The sequence below is a fragment of the Silene latifolia genome, chromosome Y (genome assembly GCF_048544455.1).
Source record: "Silene latifolia isolate original U9 population chromosome Y, ASM4854445v1, whole genome shotgun sequence".
Lineage (NCBI taxonomy): Eukaryota > Viridiplantae > Streptophyta > Magnoliopsida > Caryophyllales > Caryophyllaceae > Silene > Silene latifolia.
This window is the reverse complement of record NC_133538.1, coordinates 405,208,977-405,228,505: the sequence shown is the minus strand read 5'-3', so window position 1 is coordinate 405,228,505 and position 19,529 is coordinate 405,208,977. Positions and strand designations below refer to the sequence as shown.

The 19,529-nt window shown below is 44.0% G+C and overlaps 1 pseudogene; it reads right to left on the bottom strand.

Moving 5' to 3' along the window:
* Positions 1-1,203: 1,203 nt before the first annotated feature.
* LOC141632256 (NADH-ubiquinone oxidoreductase chain 6-like) lies at positions 1,204-18,954 on the bottom strand (annotated as a pseudogene).
* Between the last annotated feature and the right edge of the window lie 575 nt (positions 18,955-19,529).

Below are 19,529 nucleotides of genomic sequence, written 5' to 3'. Positions count from 1 at the left end.
CTCTCCTATTTCTAATTAAAGGTCGAGCTAGTCTTACTTCTTCTCCTTCCAGTCAAAGTACAAAGAGCCTCATCACTAGTGTTCGAGCTATAAATAGCCTTGAACAGATGAAAAAGACTTTTCCTCGAAGTCAAACAGAGAGGTCTTTTTTTTCCGCGGGAACTTCAACTGAAGCTGACACCGTTTGAGGCCAAACTCGTAATAGACGGCATGTAACTCCCCTGTCCTTAGCTGGGGGCTGGCTTTCATCATACTTTGCTCGCTCCATCGGCCTTGTTTCCCTTCGCAAACTATGCTCATTCGTAATATTTAACTCGAAAAACATGCTGCTTCGCATACGTTTTTTCCACTAAAAAAGATAGTAATATAAAGGTTTTGTCCAGTGGCACAAGGGGACTCCTCCTTAGTCCCACTTTGAGGTTTAAAGGAAATAATTCCACTTCATAAAACATAAAAGAAGAATACTATAATAGTTGGTCGCACAGGAAGAGTCATCTTGCTTGTTTACGGGCATTTGTTTCACATGCCGTCGTCTCGAGAAAGAGAGCTCGTCTCGTCAACACACTCGTTCGTTTTATATCTTGCGCTCATTCATTCTGTTCCTTCTGAGCCAGGATCATACTCTGCTTTTGAGAACAAGCAACAAGCTTGCAGTTGATGATTGGGACGAACTTTTCTCCTTAAGTATATGACTAGGCTTTCAGTGGAGAAAAGGGAATTGATACAATAATTGGTCGCCGGGCGAGAGCCCAAGCATACTATTTCCAGAGGGCAGAGTCTCTTAAATCCTATCGAGGGGATTGGTCTCGTAGAATAGTCACAGCTCATCCTGAACTTCATTCTACCATGAAAGGATCAGGGTTTAGCCGCTTGAAAATAGGAGAGTAGAATAGAAGTCTTGACCAACCTGCACTCGTTAACAGCCAACGAAGAGAACCTGCTCGCCAACAGCCAACTTGTAACAGCTAAGCCCATGCCCTTTTGTCCGATCAATCCACCTGCTAATTCCCGATAAGCAATCAATCAGTGCTCGAAGCAACCAGCCAATCTATCCAATCCGTGTGCTCGGTCAGAGGTGGAGACATACTAAGATTCATTCTGTGATCAAGTACTATCCTAAAAGCCTTATTTAAAATTTAACGAGATTAGGACAATCACTTCCATCTCACAAATTGGATTTGAACCAATCAATCTCAGATACCTTTAGTAGATCGTAAGTGGGTCTGTCGTCCTCCTCATTATAGTCCTTCAAGAATCAATAGCATTTCGTCGGAATATATCCTGTCTTTCACCTTAGTAGTCCTATGCATAGTTAGTACTATAGCCCCAATCATGGCTACTAATAAAATAAGACTAGAAACCAAAAACCAGACAAAATAGTAAGTATAAAGTAAATTGCCCAATGTTTCCAAATTAGTCCAACTTCGTACCTTTCCGGCATAAACCGTATATCTCAGAGAGGTCGTATTTCCTTGGGTTGGTAGTAATGGAATGGTTTCATTATCTAAAATGAAGAACATTTCCCACCAAAAGATCAGTCCAATAATACCACTCACTGGTAAATAGCGCAAGACTTCTTCGTGAATCTCTGCTATTTGAATATGGAACATCATAACAACGAATAGGAATGAAACGGCTATAGCTCCTATATAAACTACTAAGAAGATCATAGCGGAAAAGTCGAGACCTAACAAAAGAAGTAAACCTGAAGTGTTGCGAAAGACTGGGATGGGAAACAAAACGGAATGTACCAGATTTTTAGCACGTACATGTAGATACCCAGTATCTGCTGAGACTCTAACAAACACCCGATGATTATCGGACTATAACATGTATTGGGATCGCGGTGTTTGATCGACAGTTTGTGTAAAACTTTACGTCGGAAAACTTAAAACGATTTCGAAAATAAAACATTTAAAAAATACCTGGAGTGTTTGATGCACGACGACGGGGTCGCAATGACACTAACAAGAGTCAAAACCGACACCGGACCAAAAACCGACTCAAAATTTCAAATCCCGACTCTAACAACGAGTCAAACCGAGTCAACCACCAAAAACAAAACATTTCAAAACTTCTACCTTAAGTTTTCCCGGATTTATGTTTGGTCAAGTACCAAATATATGACTGCAAAACCTAGGATTGAACAAATCATGATTGCATTTGTGTGAAAGCAACTCACCTCGAAGACCCGCGACGTGGCTCGCGCCTCTTTGAGCAGCCCAGGTGGCCACGTCGCTCAAAACTCACACAACCACTCATTTCCCTATAAATACCCCTCAAATGCCCCCATTTGAGACTTACCCGAGTGTCCTCCCCCTCTTTTCTCCCTTAAAATTCTCCACTCGACTTCTTTAGTCACAATCCGACGCGTATTTACGACCTACCGATCGTATATACAAGCCTTACACATTGTTTGGAACCGTCATCGTGCATTAAATCACTTGACCGACCACTTCGACCACTACACCATCACTAATCTTAAAAACATCTTTTTACTTACCAAAACGGTTTTAAACCGAGTTTTTTTTCGACCAAACGAGTTGTTACACTTACGTCGGTCACTCGCCAAAACCAAACATGTAAGTATGAGGGTGAAAAAATCCTACTTTTATCATGTTTTTATTTGTTTCATGACTATAACATGCTAAAACGTGCATAACATGAACCAAAACATGGGATAAACGAGCCAAAACTGATTTTTGGCCTAAGACAGAAGCCCCTTGGTTCGCCGGCTTGCCCGCGCCTAAATGGGGTGTTCAGGTCATAGATGAACCGTGTTTGTTCTCGTCTTTCCTCTTTAATTCATTTTCATATTTGTAATCAGTTTTTACCATTTCAAATATTTTCAAACCCTTTTTTATTTCATTTCATGTGTTTTAACCATAAAGCATTTTTCACCCTTGGTTCCTCATACCATGACGGTTAAATCCGTGTTTCGGTGATAATATTTGGTTAATGACATTTAAAAGGTATTTAAAACCTTTTATTTCATTTTATTTACATTTTGAGAGGTATTTTAAAGTCTTTCATCATTTCTTTACATTTACGAAACTAACATATTAGTCCCCAACACAAAGTCATCCTTGGTTCTACATACCATGCCAGATTTTAACCCGGGTACGATGATGAGTATCGACTAATTATATTCAAATGAACTTAAAACAATTAGTTCATAATCATTTTCAAAACTATTCATGTCAAGTTTGTCAAGTCGAACCCGACACCGAATATTATCAAAATAATGACGATTATTCGAGTCTAGTTATCCAAATTAACAAATGCGGTCTAAACGACCCTTTTCAAACCAAATCGGGTTCAAATACCCATTTCTCAACACGTTTTATAACGTTTCAAAAGGTCAGAACACGGCATACAACCGTAGGCTGACCCGCGCCTCAAGCCGGCCTTTTCTTTCTCATTTTCAGAATCAGGGGAGGCCCCTTTACACCGCCGGCTGGCTCGCGCCTCATGTAGCCGTCTGGTACAGGGCCTGTTCCCTTTCCAGCATTAGTCTAGGACGATCCCGACTCCGGTTAGCCCGGATATAGGATGGATCAGATGACTATTTGCTCATTCTAAATCACATTTGCGAAATGCCTTACTAAGACAAATGGATCATGTTATGCACCATAAACCTAATTTGGTAAATGAATGTTTAGTTTTCATCTTGCATGCAAATCAATCATTAATCCAACTCGAAATCTTATACTTGATACTTGGATTAAATCAACTGACTTAGAAAGTTCTCACATGTTAGGTTTAAATTATTGGATGCGCATTCATGCATTTAAACCGTTTTATCAACTTTTGCATTCAACCAACCAAGATCGATCAGTAGGGACCGCTACCGCGGGCGGGATTGGGTGTCTGATTAAAGGGTTTCCCAATACATACCTTCACCTCTTACTCAGAAACTTTGGATAGTGGATGACCTTATCCAGGGCGTACGAGAGTCATTCTAGAGATAGGATGCTAAAGAGGGACGATTTCCTTATCTTTAGTACCTATGTCAATCGCTGCTTTGTGCTTCGATTTGACCTAGGTATAAAGTCGATTTCGAAAGGTTTCCAAGCATCCCACAAATGCTTGTTAGCGACTCCGAACATCTCTAATCGTTTCGAGACCCTTACCGAGATGAAACCGATCGATCTAAAACGATCCGTTCGAAAGCATTTTTTACGCCGCCGAGCGTGGCTTTCAAAAGACCGCTACGTGTCCACGGATCGAAGTGGGCTCGCAGGTGGGCCATGTCCACAGATTGGCGACTCCGCTGGGGAAAACTATGACACTTACGTCTTTGTGATCCCTAGATGGTGAGACTCGAACGAGGTCTTGGTTGGAATGCATTAATTGATATTACGGTCACTGTCGGGTTCCTTGTCCGAGCCCATAACCTAACCCTTTTCGACCAGTTGGCTCGTCTCGTCGGCGTGACTTTTCTCATCCCCGCATTTCGAATTACGATTGAGTCAAGCATGCCAATGACGTCACACATTTCTGTTTCGTCAAAGAGCTTTCATCACTTTAGAGCACGAGGCTCGGGGACACTCCTTACACATTTTGTTTGGATTGGTATCTCTCTCGCAAATCGGGGTTTGATCGCTTGGTGTATAACCCACCCTTCTAAGGCAAAACCCGTGTCAGCACAATGCATAATATAATGAACTGTGAGTGCTTATGTGCTACTTGATCAAGTCCTTCCGTGTCTTTTTCAAAGAACACCCTTTTGCGCCGTTATAATGGCCATTTCAAACCTCGGTCATTCGCCGACCGTTGAAAACCCTTTCTAGGCCGTTGTAATGACGATTTTCAAACCCGGTTTTTTATAACCATTTCAACACACCTTTCTAGGCCGTCGTAATGACGATTTTCAAACCCGGTTTTTATAACCATTTCAACACGCCTTTTGAGGTCGTCGTAATGACGATTTTCAAACCCGGTTTTTATAACCATTTCAACACGCCTTTCTAGGTCGTCGTAATGACGATTTTCAAACCCGGTTTTTTATAACCATTTCAACACGCCTTTCTAGGCCGTCATAATGACGATTTTCAAGCCCGGTTTTTTATAACCATTTCAACACACCTTTCTAGGCCGTCGTAATGACGATTTTCAAACCCGGTTTTTATAACCATTTCAACACGCCTTTTTAGGCCGTCGTAATGACGATTTTCAAACCCGGTTTTTCACAACCATTTCAAATCACCTTTTTACGCCGTTATAATTGCCGCGTCTAGACACAGACTTTAACCCATTTCGCGCCGACAATGGCTCTTTCAAAACCCGACAAAAGCACACACCCTTTTCTCGAGACACTTTCGATATCCCGAGGACCATGCACCGTCCCCGAGACCTCTTCAAACATTTCAAACTTGTTTTTCAAAACATACAATTTTGAATTTTAAAACCGTCTTGGGAAACAATACACTGTTTTCCGAGCCGATTCAAACTCGAACCGTCTTTTGCAAATAAACTTAAGACAACCCTTTCAACTGATCGACCTGCGGAGATCTCTATCTTTGGAAGCCGTCCACAAAGCGACGAATGAATCTTTTTGAAAATTTCTATTTTCGAAAACTTCAGTCCACCATTCCAATTCCACCTCGTGTCTATCAAGTCGTAGCAAACGTACTTATGGGTCTTTACTTATGAGTCGTCTCATCACGAGACCCGTCCAATGGCGCCGCGTCGTTATGTTGGACTCGTGTCAAAAGTTCGGTCAACACCGTCACGTCATAAATTGAGTCAGCACCGAGGAACCACACACGGTCACCCTCGTCTTGTTGAGTCTGATCTTTTTCTCGTCCCTTGCGTTGTCCGCGTTCAGTCTTTGAACCGTGTCGGATTGACTTATAATGTGAGCTGTTTTTCTGCCTCAGAGTCATGGCCCCATCTTCAACTTCGTCTGTCAACAACAACAACAATGATAACAACAGAGATGTCACGACTAATCAGCTAGCCAGTCTGCTTATTGCTCTTAAGGTCACCCTGGATCGCATCGAGACCCGTATCGACGCCCTGGAAAACAAAGAAATTGGGAAACATAACACTCCACCTCTGACTGAAACTGAGAAGAGGCTAAAGTTCTTGGAAGAACAGCTCCTAGCCCGGGGTAACAATATCCATCTTGAGAACAACCGAAGGTTTGAGCCTGTTGGGGATCAATTACCCGATAACTTTACCCTAACTGACGTACCTAATTTCAAAGGAGTGAAGGACCCGCTCAATCATATCCGTGCCTTCAAAGACTAAATGTCCATTAAAAGGGTCAAACAGGAGCTTTTCACCCGGATCTTTCCATCCTCTTTGGAACTAATCCCTCGCTAGTGGTAATACTCCCTCGATCCGAAAAACCTTACCACTTGGGATAAGGTCGCAGTCGAATTTGCTAAACAATACGCTGACAATGTTGAAATCCAAGCCAATACCCGTACTCTTGAGGTTCTAACCCAGAACGATAAGGAAGGGTTCACCGAGTTCTTAACCCGTTGGAGGAGGGTGAGTACTCAATTGGTCAGTAAACCGGATGAATCAACTTTGGTGGAAAAGTTCGTCAAAAATCTCCGCCCAGTGTATGCCAACTTACTAAGGTATCAAAATATCAAGACCTTCTAGGATCTGCAAATTCTGGGGACACGCATTGAAGATGACCTCCGGAAGGATGTCTTGGCCAAGACTACTGGCAGAGGCTACCAAGGATCCACCTCAACCGGATCCCGTCCCTACGGCCTAACAAACAAAATCAATGTGGTCAACCTCATTGAACCATCTGCTAAGAGAGCTGAGCGCCCCCAGAGAGTGTTCACTAATATAGGGTCAACTTACGCAAGTGCATTGAAGAGGCTCATGGACCAGGGAAAGTTACAACCAATCGGACCCACCCCGGATCTGACCGATGCTAAGAAGTCCCGGTTCTGGAACCCCAATGCCTACTGTCAGTACCATCAAGGGAAGGGGCATGATACTGAAACCTGCTTCAAACTCATACACATCATCCAAGACATGATTGAGAAAGGGGATTTGCCTTTACCCCCGCCGACTAAGCCAAACAACAAAACAAACCCTCTGGGGATCCACGCCATCTCCAACGATGAGCCAACTCTGGACTGCTCACACCTCATCCTGCCAATTGATGACGAGGTGAATGCTTTGGAGAAAGATCCCTCAGACGGAGTGTTTGTGTTCAGTGCTGCCACTATGCTCACCATGTTCCAACAGGTTAAGGAAGCCATAGCCAGTCTCTCCGAAAGGATCACCCGACTTGACGATGCCTACCGTCGACTTATCTTCAATCCTCCGCCACCACGCCCGAGGGAGAGTCCCCTGAGCGCCCAAAACTACCCACACCAGGACGGATTGCTTTCGCCACCATTCTGGCATGCACCTCACAATAATCAACCTCACAATAATCATCCCCACAAAAACTACCCCCACAAAAATCACCCTCACAAAAACTACTCACCAAGAAATACCCCTCGAAGGTGCCTTCAAGATCCTGATATCAATGGCATCTGGAGAGATGATGTTGAAGATGTCTACCTTGTCCCAGAGAAAGAGAAACGGGCGAAAGAGATCGCTCACCTTACCCGGTCCGGACGCCCCTATCAGAACCCCAACAATCCAACGGTCGTTCCAACAACGAATGACCAAGTTGTCCCGGAAGTAGACATTCAACCGAGGGCTCCTGAGAATTCAATCCTCAAACAGCTTCAGAAGGCAAAAGCCGAGATCTCGATCTGGCAACTGATCGCAACGTCCTTTGAGCATCGATAGGCTTTGCTGCAAGCCTTGGGAAAATTGACCGTGCCCTCCACCTCTTCTCCTGAAGAAATAGTGGCACATATGACAAGGGACGCCCCTGATTTGAACAACCCAGTTGTCTTTTCTGACGAAGATATCCCTCCCTTCGGAGCCAATCATAACCTTGCCCTGTACATCACCGTACAGTGCCTCAAGAAGAATGTGCCCATGGTCCTTGTGGATGATGGATCCGCGGTGAATGTCATTCCCCTCAAGACTGCTCATAAGCTGGGGATTAAGGAAGCCGATTTGGTCCCGACGAACCAAGGAGTACGCGCCTACGACGGCACTCGTTGCAAGGTCGTGGGGCTCATCACTCTGACTGTCGCAACCGGACCGCTGGAAAGACAAACCAGTTTTCAGGTGGTCGACATCGACGCCTCCTTCAATATGCTCCTGGGGAGTCCCTGGATCAATGCCGTCAAGGCGGTTACCTCGACTCTCTACCAGAAAATCAGGGTCCTCTTCAACGGGAAAACAATCACAATTCCTGCTTCCCCGATCAAATCCGTCATGAGAAAGGGAGTAGCCTCCCAAACCATTGAGGAAGATGATAATGAAATGTGGGGATTCCAAGCTGTGAATGCCATAACTGATGAATCAACACCCTTTGATGGTGACCCGTTTTCCAACCTCACAGTCAACCGTATCATGATACGCCAGGGTTACTTCCCGGGTTTGCCCCTCAATCCACTGAAGGATATCTTGCCTCCCTTGAAACAGGCTAAGGTCCCCAACATTTCCTTTGGGCTGGGATATGAACCTACCGATGAAGATATCCAGGAGATGAACCTCCTAATTCGAAAACGCAAGAAGCATGGAGTTACCCTCCGTCCCTATCATCTGACCATCAATGGATACTTTGTCCCCGAGGGAGAGTTCGAGCTCTACCATGGCTTTCCGGAGCCGATCTATGACTCTGTGGCCAAGGCTAGGTACCCGGGTGTGGAAGTATTCCAGGATTGCTACTTCATCCCCGACAACACCGAAGCTGCATCAACTGAGTCTAAGCCGTCGTTATGCCTCGACGGACAAGTTGTCACTCTCCTCTTTGGGAAAGATAACATTAAGCACCTCGACTATGAGGACATCATCAACATCGTCCTGAAGAACATTCAATTTGACCCTACCGCCTTGATCTCTGACACTGACCCAGAGAAAGCTGCACAGGGCTGGAGGAAGACCGTCAAGTGGACCGATCGCCAAGGCCGCATTCTCAAGATCACAACTGGAGAAGGCCCTATGTTCAAGGAGGGAAGTGAAGAAGAATCTGAATCTGAGTCTGAGTCGGAGTCTGAGTCTGTCATAGCTCCGAACACTCCTGATGTCCCAGTCAAGGTCCCCTTCCCGTTGTTCTATCATAAAGTCGTGGCTGATTCAGAGGCTGAGTCTACTAAGGTCACCCCCACTCCCATGACAGGTGACAACTTGGAGCCTATTCCAGGGGCCACCTCCTCTGCTGTGTCGCCTCTGACTGACCACAAGATGTTTGTCCTTTCCGAGATTTTTGCTCATGTCAACTTAATGAACGCTAAGTTTGCTTATGACTCGTCTCAATTTAACTGCAATGCAATTCTGAATGACTATGAGGAAATTGACTTGAGTGACTACCCACCTCACCTAGCCAAAGAACTTGACAAACGGGAAACCAGAACCTCCATCATTGAGGAGACCGAACCTATTAACGTAGGAACCGACAATACACCCCAAGAACTTAGGATAGGGACAACCCTGAACCCCTCGGAAAGACAATAGTTCATTGACCTCCTACACGAATACAAGGACGTGTTCACCTGGTCCAACAGAGATATGCCCAGGATTGACAGGGAAATTGCAGAGCACCGGATACCCATTAAACCCGGAGCTAAACTCGTGAAACAGAAGCTACGCCGAATGCGTCCTGAATGGGCCCTAAAAATCAAGGAATAAGTGGATAAACAGTTCAAGGCTGGTTTCATCAAAGTGTTTGAATACTCTGATTGGGTGGCCAACATTGTACCCGTACCAAAGAAAGACGGAAGAATTCGGGTTTGCGTCGACTTCAGGGATCTGAACAAGTCGAGTCCAAAGGACGACTTCCCTTTGCCACATGTTGACATTCTGGTGGACAACACCGCCGAACATGCCCTCTTATCATTCATGGACGGGTATGCCGGGTACAACCAGATTAAAATGGTTGAGGAAGACATGCACAAGACTGCGTTCACTACACAGTGGGCTACATATTGCTACACGGTCATGCCCTTCGGTCTCATCAACACCGGGGCTACTTATCAAAGAACCGCTACCACTCTCCTACATGATATGATGCACAAGGAGGCAGAGGTGTATGTCGATGACATGATTGTCAAATCAAAGGAACGGGACGGCCACATTGGCGCCCTTCGGAAATTCTTCGCCCGTCTGTGGTAATATAACATGAGACTAAATCCTCAGAAGTGTGCATTCGGGGTCACCTCCGGAAAACTCTTGGGACATGTCGTCAGCAAAAGAGGTATTGAGATTGATCCAACCAAAATCAAAGCCCTTCAGCAAATCCCTCGGCCTAGGAACGAGAAGGAGATTCGAATATTTCTTGGCCAGGTCCAATACATCAGCCGCTTCATTGCCAAGCTCACTATGATTTGTGAACCGATATTCAAGAAGCTTCGCGCCTCCGATCACACCGATTGGGACGACGATTGTCAAAAGGCCTTCGACATGATAAAGGAAATCCTATCCAAACCTCCTGTCCTCATGCCACCTCAACAGGGAATCCCTTTATCCCTATACCTGACTGTTACCAACACAGCCATGGGAGCAATGTTAGCGCAAACAGTCGACGGCGAAGAACGAGCCATCTACTACATCAGCAAAAAGTTCATTGAGTACGAGACGAGGTATACCCAACTAAAAAAAACATGCCTTGCCCTAGTATGGTCAACAAAGAAGCTGCGGCATTACATGCTCAGCTACACGGTCCACATCTACTCCAAGATGGACCCGGTCAAATACATCTTCGAAAAATCCGTACTAAACGGAAAGCTGTCTTGGTTGACGCTCATGCTATCTGAGTTTGATCTCAAGTTTGTACCCCTCAAGGTTATCAAGGGAAGAGCGGTTGCCGATTTCCTAGCTGAAAATCCCGTCAACGAAGATCCAACGACAGACACGTGGTCACTTCCTGACGAAGACATCCTTTGTGCCGATTCCGACGCATGGGACCTATACTTCGATGGTGCATCTAATCTGAGAGGCTTCGGGTAGGAATCCTTCTAATATCACCAAAGGGTGAACATGTTCCGATCTCGGTCAAACTAGACTTTGCCGTCACCAACAACGCCGCTGAATATGAAGTAGAATGGACCCGTCAAAGGTACGAGCAACTCACTCTTCTAGACGAACGACGACTCAACGCCTTGCACAACGTCCAGCTATACCAACAACGTATACAATGGGCATTCAACAAGAAGGTTAAAGCCAGGAACATCCAGGAGGGCGACTTGGTCCTCAAGTCATTTCGAGCACCATTACCCGTCGATCCGAGGGGAAAATTCAAACCCAACTGGGCCGGGCCATACCTGGTCAAGAAAATACTTTCGGGGGACGCAGTGAGACTGAGTGACCTAGATGGGGAGGACTTTACAAACCCGACCAACCTGGACCAACTCAAGAAATACTACCCTTGAACCATAGCAACCAACGACCTAAGCCTAGTTTTATAACTAGCAACCACCTCAACCCTTTTCAAGTCAAGTTCCTCAAACGCGTTCTGATTTGAAATTGCATGTTTTATCGTCTAAGTTGCGGCACCTGGCCCGTTTGGAATGTCCTTTGATCTGTCAAAGGCAACATCGATTTGCAGTAAAACAAGAACCCCTGAACTACGAGCATAGTTTGATTTCACCTCTTCAAGTGGATACGTAGGTAGTCCCTCTTGTGCCTGAGGGATACAACCACAAAACCCAATCAAACTCTATAAAATGTTTCGAACTACGATCATGGTTTGATTTCATCTCTTCAGGTGAATATGTAGGCAGTCCTTTCTTACACAAGAAGGATACAACCATCCCCACAATCAAAAACAACCATCCCCATAATAAAAAAAACATCCCCATCAAAAAAGAAAAGGGAACAACATTCCCTTTTCCCCACAAAATACAAAATAAGCCTTTCTCCCTTCCTCACAAAATACCACATTCCCAAGTGCAAACGTTTAGGACGATTCGAATCGAATCGCCTTCACCAAATGGATGGAAGAAACAAGCGTTCACAATTTTCGACACGGGCAATCCCCTTATTTAATTAATAATGGGATGGATTACATTTCCAACAACGAATAAAGCTCGACAAGTCTAGAACTTATCGAAGCTAAGGTGTCAACTAAAACACCTCACATAATAAAACTAGCACAAAACACACAATAACTAGCTAGTACAACATAATAAAAACTCACAACAATAATAGAACATAATAATAAAATGGGTAATGGAGGTCTTCACTCGTCCATTCTACCCTTTCCTTTTCCCTCGGGGTACATCTTCCCCTTGTTCTTCTTGCTGGCCCGCCTAGCATGGACTTCCTCCTCGGAACGGATCCTCAACAGATCTAAGACGGCGACGGCCTCCCGTCTAGCACAAGACTCCGTGTTCGACCCAAAAAGAGCCAATGCATGGCCCATCATATTCTTGGGGCCGGAACTCCTCCTCTTCGGTGGTCTCATCACATCGGGGTAGCTCCATCAACATACTCCTCAAAGAAGGCACGGTTAGCCTTGCCAACCTCTCGGTACTTCAAGTCGACAACCTCGTCCTTACGAAATTTGGATCTCTCTTCCAAGGACGGAGCACGTGACCACTTGACATAAGCGGGAGTCACCCATATCGTGGCAACGGGGTTTGGTACCTCCCAAAGCGGTCGAGTGGTACCCTACAAAAAAAAAAAAAAAAAACAAAGAACGTCAGCCGAAATTTCGGCATTATGATGGCATAAAATGGACAAGTCCAAAGAAAAAACACAACCTACAAAACAAAACAAGGGCAATCCCGCCCAAATCCAACCAAACAGAACAAAAAACAATTCACAAAAAAACGCACAAAAAACGACTCGCCCATCTTTTCAAGCAAAAGACGAGTCAAAACCACCACAAAAAAAAAACGGCGTTTCAAGACCCATACAAGGTCCGCCAACGAACCAAAAGTTCATTCCCAAGGCAACGGGAAATTTTTCTACGGCTCGAAAAGGCAATTCATGCGCCAATTTGAGTACAAGTCGGCCAAAATTCAAAAACGGCCGCAAAAAGGGCAAACATGATTTTATCACGCCTCAAGGCGACCTAAACTACAAATAATTAAGGTCCATTTCAAGGCAAACTGACTCAATTCAAGCTCAAACAGACGCTTATTTTGTCAGATATAAGACTGTCACAAAAGGCAGAAATTCCAATTTTGCCCACAATACCCAACAAAGGTCCACAATGGCAAAAATGATCTTTCCCGACTACAATGCAACCTAGTGGGACCCATTATCCAAGCAAATAAACTTGGCATTGTGAAATGAGACAGTTTCTCACATCACTCACGTTTTTCGAGCATAGGGAGAGGGAACGGGGACCAAAATGCAAACTAACTACACCCCTATACTCCTAAACAGGCTTCTAACCTAATGCAATCGTCAATTTCACTCGAAATGGGCTCAATCAAAAACGCCCAAATCGATTTTCTAGGGTAAAATTTCGCCCTAATTCAATTAAGTTAAAGATCAACAGAAACAAATGGATTCGAGAGGAAATGCATACCTTGAGACAACATTATTGTTGATGGCACGAATGGAAGCTAGCAAAAGTCCAACAATGGCGATTCTTTGCGAGCTTTTATGTTGAAGGTTGAAGATGAATAAGGAATGACGAGCAGCCAAACCTCGCGTCTTTTTACAGAAAAAAGGGAAGCCCCTTTGGTTCGCCAGGTGGCTCGCGCCTCAATCAGGCGTCCCTTGCTCTTTCAACGAATTTTGGGCTTTGGCCCAATTTCCACATAACAAATTTCAAATTTTCATTGACGATATTAAAGATCGTCATTTTCTCAAAAACAAAAACAAATAGTGAAAATTTAACTTCGCTATTTTCGAAATTTTCAAACAAACGGCGATCAAAACCGCCAATTTCAAAAATAATAGTGAAAATTCAAAATTCACTATTTTCTTCAATTTTCAAAAATAATAGTGAAGATTCCAAATTCACTATTTCATCATATGTCAACGGCGGCACATAAACCGTCACTTCAATCAATAGTGAAGATTCCAAATTCACTATTTCATCAAATGTCAACGGCGGCACATAAACCGTCACTTCAATCAATAGTGAAGATTCCAAATTCACTATTTCATCAAATGTCAACGGCGGCACATAAACCGTCACTTCAATCAATAGTGAAGATTCCAAATTCACTATTTCATCAAATGTCAACGGCGGCACATAAACCGTCGCTTCAAATAATAGTGAAGATTCCAAATTCACTATTTCCATCACATGTCAACGGCAGCAGATAAACCGTCACCCCAAACGTGATAGCAAAATTCAAAAGTTGCTATTTCCTTCAAAATTCAAACAAACAGCGATCAAAACCGCCACTGCAAATTCAAACAAACGATTAGTGGAAGCTTAAATTCGCTATTCCTTCAAATACCAACAGGGGCTTCCTCGCGGAACCTCCTCATTTCAAAAAAACAGTGATAGTGAAATTCAAAATTCACTATTTCCACGGCGGAATCACGAGTTCGCTACTTTCAAAACAAGCCCATTTGATGCGGCTATTCTCACGGTCCGTTAACCGACCGCTCATGGCTGGCGAGACTTACTACGCGCCATGGATGGTGAGACTTACTACGCGCCATGGCTGGCAAGCCTTACTACGCGTCTGGCTGGCAAGCCTTACTACGCGCCATGGCTGGCGAGCCTTACTACGCGCCATGGCTAGCGAGCCTTACTACGCACCATGGCTGGCGAGCCTTTGTCCGCATACACCCAAGGACATATCCCGAAGATGCCTCGGGTACAACTCCTTGTCACAGGTGGCGATCCTTTGTCCGCACACACCCAAGGACATATCCCGAAGATGCCTCGGGTATAACTCCTTGTCACAGCTGGCGAGCCTTTGTCCACAAACACGCAAGGACATATCCGAAGATGCCTCAGGTATGACTCCTTCTTTTGGCTGGCGAGCCTTCATACGTAGTCTAACGGACTTTAAACGACCCGCACGGATAGTCGACAGACTCTAAACTGTTCCCGACGACAGGTCCTTGGCTCGTACCCTTGAGTCGCCTTGGCGTCGCCTTTCCCGACGGCAGGTCCTTGGCCCGAATCCTTTCGAGCCGCCTCGACGTCGCTTGGGTCTCCAGGCTGTAATCTTCGATTGACCTGGGGGATCTAATTTGACTTTCGCCCTGTCCAAGCCTCAGTCAAAGTGGGGGCTCTGTAGATACCAGTATATCTTTGAGACTCAACAAACACCCGATGATTATCGGACTATAACATGTTTTGGGATCGCGGCGTTTGATCGACAGTTTGTGTACAACTTTACGTCGGAAAACTTAAAACGATTTCGAAAATAAAACATTTCAAAAATACCTGGAGTGTTTGATGCACAACGACGGGGTCACAATGACACTAACTAGAGTCAAAACCGACACCGGACCAAAAACCGACTCAAAAATTCAAATCCCGACTCCAACAACGAGTCAAACCGAGTCAACCACCAAAAACAAAACATTTCAAACCTTCTACCTTAAGTTTTCCCGGACTTATGTTTGGTCAAGTACCAAACATATGACTACAAAACCTAGGATAGAACAAATCATGATTGCTTTGTGTGAAAGCGATAACTCACCTCGAAGACCCGCAACGTGGCTCGCGCCTCTTTGAGCAGCCCAGGTGGCCACGTCGCTCAAAACTCACACAACCACTCATTTCCCTGCAAATACACCTCAAATGCCCCCCATTTGAGACTTACGCGAGTGTCCGCCCCCTCTTTTCTCCCTTAAAATTCTCGACTCGACTTCTTTAGTCACAATCTGACGCGTATTTACGACCTACCGATCATAAATACAAGCCTTACACATTGTTTGGTACCGTCATCGTGCATTAAATCACTTGACCGACCACTTCGACCACTACACCGTCACTAATCTTACAACACTCTTTTTACTTACCAAAACGGTTTTAAACCGAGTTTTTTTCGACCAAACGAGTTGTTAAACTTACGTCGGTCACTCGCCATAACCAAACATGTAAGTATGAGGGTGTAAAAATCCTTCTTTTATCACGTTTTTATTTGTTTCATGACCATAACATGCTAAAACGTGCATAACATGAACCAAAACATGGGATAAACGAGCCAAAACTGATTTTTGGCCTGAGATAGAAGCCCCTTGGTTCGCCGGCTTGCCCGCGCCTAAATGGGGTGTTCAAGTCATAGATCAACCGTGTTTGTTCTCGTTTTTCCTCTTTAATTCATTTTCATATTTGTAATCGGTTTTTACCATTTCAAATATTTTCAAACCCTTTTTTATTTCATTTCATGTGTTTTAACCATAAAGCATTTTTCACCCTTGGTTCCTCATACCATGACGGTTAAATCCGTGTTTCGGTGATAATATTTGGTTAATGACATTTAAAAGGTATTTAAAACATTTTATTTCATTTCTTTACATTTTGAGACGTATTTTAATGCCTTTCATCATTTCTTTACATTTACGAAACAAACATATTAGTCCCCAACACAAAGTCATCCTTGGTTCTACATACCATGCCGGATTTTAACCCGGGTACGATGATGAGTATCGACTAATTATATTCAAATGAACTTAAAACAATTAGTTCATAATCATTTTCAAAACTATCTATGTCAAGTTTGTCAAGTCGAACCCGACACCGAATATTATCAAAATAATGACGATTATTCGAGTCTAGTTCTCCAAATCAACAAATGCGGTCTAAACGACCCTTTTCAAACCAAATCGGGTTCAAATACCCATTTCTCAACACGTTTGATAACGTTTTTCAAAAGGTCAAAACACGGCATACAACCGTAGGCTGACCCGCGCCTCAAGCAGGCCTTTTATATCTCATTTTCAGAATCAGGGGAGGCCCCTTTACACCGCCGGCTGGCTCGCGCCTCATGTAGCCGTCCAGTATGGGCCTGTTCCTTTCCAAAGATTAGTCTAGGACGATCCCGACTCCGACTAGCCCGGATATAGGACGGATCAGATGACTATTTGCTCATTCAAAATCACATTTGCAAAATGCCTTACTAAGACAAATGGATCATGTTATGCACCATAAACCTAATTTGGTAAATTGATGTTTAGTTTTCGTCTTGCATGCAAATCAATCATTAATCCAACTCGACATCTTATAATTGATACTTGGATTAAATCAACTGACTTAGAAAGCTCTCACATGTTAGATTTAAATTATTGGATGCGCATTCATGCATTTAAACCGTTTTATCAACTTTTGCATTCAACCAACCAAGATCGATCAGTAGAGGCCGCTACCGCGGACGGTATTGGGTGTCTGATTAAAGGGCTTCCCAATACGTACCTTCACCTCTTACTCGGAAACTTTGGATAGTGGATGACCTTATCCAGGGCGTACGACAGTCATTCTAGAGTTAGGATGCTAAAGAGGGATGATTTCCTTATCTTTAGTACCTATGTCAAACTCTGCTTTGTGCTTCGATTTGACCGAGGTATAAAGTGGATTTCGAATGGGTTCCAAGCATCCCACAAATGCTTGGTGGCGACTCCGAACATCTCTAATCGTTTCGAGAACCTTACCGAGACGAAACCGACCGATCTAAAACGATCCGGTCGAAAGCATTTTTTACGCCGCTGAGCGTGGCTTTCAAAAGACCGCTGCGTATCCACGGATCGAAGTGGGCTCGCAGGTGGGCCATGTCCACAGTACAACCATCAAACCAGAGACCAAAGCTGAGCTCGATAAAATAGAAAGTATCATGGTACGTCGTCCTTTATTGAAATGGAACTTTCATGCTGGTTTGGAGCAAGAACTTGCATGAAAGTCGATCTATTACGTGCGACCAGCGCGGTTGTTCATATTTAATTTTCTTCTTCTAAACCAAGCCCCTATTAGACAGCATTCACTGAGTTACTTACGATCTCAAATCTCTTTCGACGCCGAGAATTTCTTATGTGCCCAGGTTCGGCTAGCTTCTTCCCCACCTTTTAGCGTTCTGGGCAATAAAGAAACCCAAAATCAAAAAGAAAGAAGAGAAATTGGGCCATGTTTCCCGAGGGAGGCCACCTTCTCTTAGGCCAGCAGTCGACTAGAAGTAGAAGACTGCTCTATGAGGGCTTCCCTCTTTCCTGGGCTCTGCTCGCGTATTAAACTTCATTATGTTACGTAAGTTTGATCTGCTACTCTCTCATTTCTCATGCGTGGAATTGTATGCTTTATTCTGTCGTCTATTTTGTCAATTGTATTATTATCAGCATGTTTATTGAAAAGACAAAAAAGGCGTAGGCTCCCCGTAAGTGAATATTAGACAATTTAAGCTACCATATTCACCCTCGGTAAAGTATTATGTATACATGGAAGGTCCATTAGACCGACTAGGCCTTACATGTATTTTCCACCTCATGATGTCGTATTTTGGCAACTTGCTTGGTCCATTCGGCTGGGTAAGCACAAAAGCGAGAGATACCCTTGGGTATTTTAATGTCGTGAGTACCCAATTTCCAAGTTTCCAACCCATTAATCTAAGTCCGTAGAAGCTTTATTAGGTCAAATTATATATGTCTTGCTTGTTGATATTTTTATTTTACTATTTGACATAACCTCACCCGTATTAATAGGATAAACAAGCGTTATAGACATATAAGCGTTATCCATTTGAGAACATGAGCATCAATCTCGCACCATTCGTCATAGGTGGGATCGGCTTTGGCAGGAGGACGGGTACCATCGATATGATGGGACACCTTGTATCCCTTGGCGTGGAGAGCGAAGAGCTTGACCCACGCGGAATACGTTATTTTGACACCGTCAAGCATACGAACCTTATTGAGAATGTTGTTGACGGAGTAAACTGGGTGCAAAGTGGGCTTGCCGGTAGCACCGGAATTGGATGCGGTTTCGCCGTCTTTTGTCATGGCCGTAGCACGAGAGGGAAGACAAGGACGGAGAGATCGCGAAAAGTAATGTGTTTTTCGTAAAAAACCTAATACACTGATACCATGAAAGTGTTTGAATCTCTGAGGGTTTCATTATATTGAGATAGATATATATACACGAGTACATAGCTACGGTTACAATGTGAACATATCTACGATATACTAAAATACAAGGATATGTATAATATCTACGATACTCGAAATATTTACATAATATATCGGTTGGCTAATAGTGTGTAAACTGGTATTTGCATGTAGGTCACATATCATCATTTAGGTCATCACTAGAACATATTTGGGTCAGCGCCAAACTTTGCTTTTCAAGTATGGTGTAGATAATCCAACGCATAGGACAACATTTTCATGTATGGTTCGTTGTGTGTACTATTCTTAGTCTTAGTTCGCGCGCATATATATATATATATATATATATATATATAGAGAGAGAGAGAGAGAGAGAGAGAGAGAGAGAGAGAGAGGCTGGATCCGGTGAGACCGCTAATTATGGCGAGGTGGCCGGCCTCACCATATTCCATCTTGGACTGATTTTCAAT